Source organism: Sus scrofa, chromosome 6 (genome assembly GCF_054392235.1).
Source record: "Sus scrofa isolate SSC_HxYL_T2T_F1_AM1 chromosome 6, Sscrofa_HxYL_maternal_Yorkshire_Landrace_v2.0, whole genome shotgun sequence".
NCBI classification, from domain to species: Eukaryota; Metazoa; Chordata; class Mammalia; order Artiodactyla; family Suidae; genus Sus; species Sus scrofa.
In genome coordinates, this window is record NC_139388.1 from 58,528,669 (window position 1) to 58,535,050 (window position 6,382).

Genomic DNA, 6,382 nt, shown 5'->3' on the forward strand with positions numbered 1-6,382 from the left:
CCCCATCTTCACTCTTTATTTTCTCATTCCCTGACTCTCAGCTTACATGCTAACAGCATCTTTTTTTTTTTTTCTTTCTTTTTTTTTTTTTTTTCTTTTTAGGGCCGCAACCGTGGCATACAGAGGTTCCCAGGCTACAGGTCCAATTGGAGCTACAGCTGCTGGCTTACACCACAGCCACAGCAGCGTGGGATCCGAGCCATGTCTGTGACCTACACCACAGCTCACGGCAGTGCCAGAACCTTAACCCACGGAGCAAGGCCAGGGATGGAACCCGCAACCTCATGGTTCCTAGTTGGATTCGTTAACCACTGACCCACGATGGGAAACAGATTTTTGATTATTCTGAATAAACATTGATATGTCCTCATGGATGATATGAGATCTCGATTCGTATTTTTATATCTTCTCTCCCCATCCCCCGTGCCCATTCATTTTCCCGCCATTGACAACGATTTCCATGCTTAATGCATATTGTTCGTAAGTGAATATGTTGGCTAGGACTGCTGTAAGAAACACCACAGACTAGGTGGCTTATGGCTTAAACAGAAAATTTTTTTTCAAGTAGTCATCAAATCTTATTTACTTATTTTAATTTTATTTTATTTTATTTTTGTCTTTTTAGGGCCGCACCTGTGGCATATGGAGCTTCCCAGGCTAGGGGTCCAATCAGAACTGTAGCCACCGGCCTACACCACAGCCACAGCAATGCGGGATCTGAGCCATATCTTCGACCTACACCACAGCTCAGGGCAACGCCGAATCCTTAACCCACTGAGTGAGGCCAGGGATCGAACCTGAGTCCTCATGGTTCCTAGTCAGGTTCGTTTCCACTGTGTCACAACGGGAACTCCCATCTACCTGTTTTGATTAGGTAGAATATTCTGACAAGTCTACTCCCTCTGACAGTTGATAAGAACTCCATAAACCTTAACCATACCTGATATTTCCCCATCTATCGAACAATGGAAGTGTGCATCCATAGGTGAACCAGGGAGTCCCTGTCGTGGCTGAGTAGTAACGAACCTGACTAGTATCCATGAGAACTCAGGTTCGATCCCTGGCCTCTCTCAGCGAATTGAGTATCCTGAGTTGCTGTGAGCGATGGTGTAGGTTGAAGACTCAGCTTGGATACCACGTGCAATGGCTGTGGTGCAGGCAGGTGGCTACAGCTCCAATTAGACCCCTAGCCTGGGAAACTCCAAATGCCACAGGTGCAGCCCTAAAAAGCAAAAAAAAAAAAAAAAAAAAAATTTTACAAAATTGACGAGACATCGACTCACAAATTAAAGCTTTAGGAACTCAAAGCAGAATAAACACAAAGAAACCACTCTTAGGCATATTAAAACCTATGAAAACCTAAAACAACAATGAATCTTGAAAGCAACCAAAGGAAAAGGACACCTTCAAAGAGGCAATGGTAGTAGGACTGACAGCTGACTCTTAAACCAAAAAAAAAAAAAAAAAAAAAAGGAAAAGGAAGTGAGTTCCTTTGTGGCTCAGTGGGTTAAGGATCTGGTGTTGTCACTGCAGCTGCTAAGGTCACTGCTGTGGCGCAGGTTGGATCCGTGGCCTGGGAACTACCATATGCCATGCGCGTGTCCCTAAAAAAATTAAAATAAATAAATAAAACTATATGCGACAGTATAGCTGAATCTCACAAAATACCGGGTAAAAGAACCAGATCAGAAAACAGTATATAACTAAGTGGTTCCACTTCTATGCAGTATGAAAACAAGCAGAAGTAATCTATACTGTTAGAAAGAAGGGTAGGGGGTACCCATGCAGAGAGTAGAGATGGAAGGAGCCACAAGGAAGATTCTCGGAGGCTGGTAGCGTGTTGTTTCTTGATCTGAGTTCTGATAATACACGTACACTTGGGCACAGACTTTGAGGTATTAGCCTGCTGTGGCCCCCTTTGCCTGGCAAAGCACTACAGCTATCTTTTTCTCCTTAAAAAAAAAAAAAATACAAGTACACTCAATTTCTGTAAATTTACCGATTATCTATGGGCTTTTCTTTTTTTTCTTTTTTTGGCTTTTTTAGGGCCAAACTCGTGGCATATGGAAGTTCCGAGGCTAGGGGTCGAAATGGAGCTGGCCTACGCCACGGCCACAGCAATGTGAGATCCAAGCCTCTTCTGCAACCTACACCACAGCTCACAGCTGAGCTTAACCCACTGAAAGAGGCCAGGGATCGAACCCACAACCTCATGGTTCCTAGTTGGATTCCTTCCCACTGCGCCACCATGGGAACTCCTATGGACTTTTCTACATGGATATATACTTCACTGAAAACTTCTGTAAAGTCAAAGATTAGCAGAGCACATACACAAAAACAACTATATGCTGTTACAGGAGACACATCTTAAATATAATCACACAAGAGTTCCCACTGTGGCACAGCAAACTAAGAATCTGGAACTGTCTCTGTGGCAGCTTGGGTTCCATCCCTGGCCCAGGAATTTCCATATGCCACAAGTGCAGCCAAAAAAATACATTTGTGTGTGTGTGTGTGTTTGTGTGTGTGTGTGTGTGTATAATGACACAGAAAGATGGAAAGTTACAAGATGGGAAAGGTATACTGTGCAAACAATAACAAAAAGAAAGCTGGAGTACCTATTTTGTATATCAAAGTGTCAGACCAAAAAGCATTGCTAAGAGTGAAAAGGGAGGAGTTCCCGTTGTGGCTCAGTGGTTAACAAACCTGACTAGCATCCATGAGGATGCAGGTTCGATCCTTGGCCTCGCTCAGTGGGTCAAGGACCCGGTGTTGCCATGAGCTGTGGTGTAGGTCACAGATGCAGCTTGGATCCTGCATTGCTGTGGCCCTGGCGTAGGCTGGCAGCTGCAGCTCCGATTGGACCACTAGCCTGGGAACCTCCATGTGCCACAGGTGCAGCCCTGAAAAAGACAAAAAGACTGAAAAACAAAAAGAGTAAAAAAGGATATTTCATAATGATAAGGGGTCAATTCACCAGGAAGATACAAGCGTTCTAAATCTATGCAAAGGGTTAAGGATGTGGTGTTGCTACAGCTGTGGCTTAGGTCAGCTTGGATCTGATCCCTGGCCCAGAAATTCCATAATGCCACAGGGTGGCCCAAAAATGAGAAAAATAAAAATAAATAAATAAGTAAAATAAACCTGTATATACCTAATAATACAGCTTCAAAACATAGAAAGTAAAAACCAACAGAATTGAAAGGAGAAATGGAAAGAGCCACATAGACTTCAGTCACTGGTAAAAGAAACAGTCAGTAAGGACATTAAAGATTTGAACAGCATGTTTAGCAAACTTGACATGACATGACATGACCTGCAGAATATGCATTCTTTTTAGATATATGAAGCATTCGCTAAAAAAGAGCAAATCTTTGACTATAAAGCAAGTCTCAACAAATTTCAAAGAACTGAAATCATACATAGTATACTCTCTGACCACAGGGAATTAAATAGAAACCAACAATAAAAAGATAACTAGACAGTCATAAAATACATGGAAATTATTATTATCACTACTATGTCTCAGTTTACAAGAGAGAGAAAAATGACCTTGCATTTCTAGGGTGGCAAATTGTAAGAAAGCCAATATACAAGGGAAATAATGGAGAATAAGGGCTGGCTAGTAGAGTTATTATACAGATTCTTTGGGTGTTGTGTCTGGGTTGATAAGAGTCTAGAGTTATTGGAGTTCCCATCGTAGCACAGTGGTTAATGAATCTGACTAGGAACCATGACATTGCAGGATCAATCCCTGGCCTCACTCAATGGGTTAAGGATCTGGCACTGCCGTGAGCTGCAGTGTAGGTCGAAGACATGGCTCTGATCCCACGTTGCTGTGGCTCTGGCATAGGCCGGCAGCTACAGCTCTGATTCAACCCCTAGCCAGGGAACCTCCATATGCCGCGAGTGCAGCCCTAGAAAAGACAAAAAGACCAAAAAAAAAAAAAAAAGTCTAGAGTTATTAATAACTTCTGTCCTTTCTGGCAGGAAGAGAAGAGGGAATGCCTTTACAAATCTATATACAGCTTTTAGGCAGATAGGGGAAGTGCAGAGAGCTTTTCTTGTATCTGCTTCTCAACTGTCTTCAGCTCAAAATGATCCTTGTGGAGCTCCTGCTGTGGCGCAATAGGATCAGTGGCGTCTTGGGAGGCCTGGGACGAATATTCCATTATATCCCTGACCTGACAGTTGGCTAAGGATCCCACTTTGCTGCAAGCACAGCTCAGAATGGATCCCTGGCCTGGGAACTCCACATGCCACGCAACAGCCAAAAAAGAAAAGAAAAACGATCCTTGTGCCGCAGGAGGATATCTTGGGGAGGTGTACTCTGCTACCTTTCTCTGTATATAAGATTAACCAAAATCAATTCTATCCCTAGACATTAGGAACAAAAAGATTATTTTATTTATTTATTTATGTATTTGCTTTCGAAGGCCGCACCCATGGCAGATGGAGGTTCCCAGGCTAGGTTTGAATCAGAGCTACAGACACTGGCCTACACTGCAGCCGAAGCAACTCGAGATCCAAGCCTTGTCTGCAACCTACACCATCGCTCACAGCAACCCCAGATCCTTAACCCACTCACTGAGAGAAGCCAGGGATCGAACTGGCATTCTCATGAATCCTAGTCAGGTTCATTAACCACTGAGCCATGATGGGAACTCGACAAAAGATTTTTGGTGAAATTTTTTAAAATATGATTTGATGTAGTTCCTTGATGGCCTAGCAGTTAAGGATTCGGCATTGCCATAGCTATGACTCAAGTTTGATGCCTGGCCAGGGAACTTGTTGGTGCTACAGGTATGGACCAAAAATTAAATAAATTTTTAAAAAATGGCTCACCTTTAGAGAGTAGTGATTAGGAGGAGGTGTGAAGGCTTCTGTGCTGCAGGTAATATTCTTTTTTTAATTTGGGTGGTTTCATTAAAGCATTACTCTATAAAAATGTAATTGAGCTACAACAAGATTTAGCACTTTACGTATGTGACTATAAAACAGGTTTGTTTGTTGTTGTTGTTTGTCGTTTTAGGGCCATACCCACGGCCTATGGAGGTTCCCAGGCTAGGGTCGAAGTGGAGCCTACGCTACTGCAGACCCAGGCTAGGGGTTGAATTGGAGTTGTAGCTGCTGGCCTATGCCACAGCCACAGCAACGCCAGATCCGAGCCACATCTTTGACCTACGACGCAGCTCACAGCAATGCTGGATCTTTAAGCCGATGAGAAAGGCCAGGGATCGAGACTACATCCTCATGGGAGTTCCCATCCTGGCGCAGTGGTTAACGAATCTGACTAGGGACCATGAGGTTGTGGGTTCAATCCCTGGCCTTGCTTAGTGGGTTAACGATCTGGCATTGCTGTGAGCTGCAGTGTTGATCGCAGACGTGGTGGCTCGGATCTCACGTTGCTGTGGCTCTGGTGTAGGCCGTCGGCTATAGCTCTGATTCAACCCCTAGCCTGGGAACCTCCATATGCCGCGGGAGCGGCCCTAGAAAAGGCAGAAAGACAAAAAAAAAAAAAAAAAGAAACTACATCCTCATGGATGCTAGTCAGATTCGTTTCTGCTAAGCCACAATGGGAACTCCTAAAACAGTTTTTTAATTATTTTAGTTTTCACAAAATTAACTTCCTCAAAAAAAAGAAAAAGAAAAAAAAGAAAAAGAAAAAGCAAGGAATACTGAAGGAATAAAATGAAAGAATTACATCATACTAATAAAGTTAACAGGGTCCACCACTTGAGAGCCACTGCTAAGAAAACACGTGGCAAACATTCTTTTGAATCTCATAAGACCACTGAGGTGGGTATTATTTGTTCTTATTTTAGGGAAGATGCTGAAGGTTCAGAGAGGTGAAATCACTTGCCAAAGTCACACAGCAATGGCGCTGGGTTGTCTCATTCCACATCTCATGCTTTTCACCACTCACCACATCACCTACCAAACAGGTTCTTTCCCAGATTTTTAACAAACCACCATCTAATAGCCAAAATAATAACCATCAATTAACAAGGATTACCACCTTAAGTCCTTGAGGTAACCTGAGAAGCAATTGTTATCTCCATTTCTGGGAGGAAAACTGAGGTTACGGGAAGGAAGCGATGGAGCCAAAATTCAAACCCAAGAATGTCTGACTCTGGTCTTATCACTCTACACTGCCCAGCAGTTCAGAGGCAAGGATACTGTCCATCCATTCGTTCATTCATTCAACAAAAAATTTTGGGGTGTACACACTGGACCAGCTATGTTTTGGTTCCCAAACAACTTCTTACTGCTAAGAGCTCACAACGGGGGAGGCGGTGGGGAGTGGGGGCGGAGGGAGGTGACAGTGCACAAACTTAGAGTAGATCACATGGTGAGACGTGCCACGAGGACCACTAAAAAA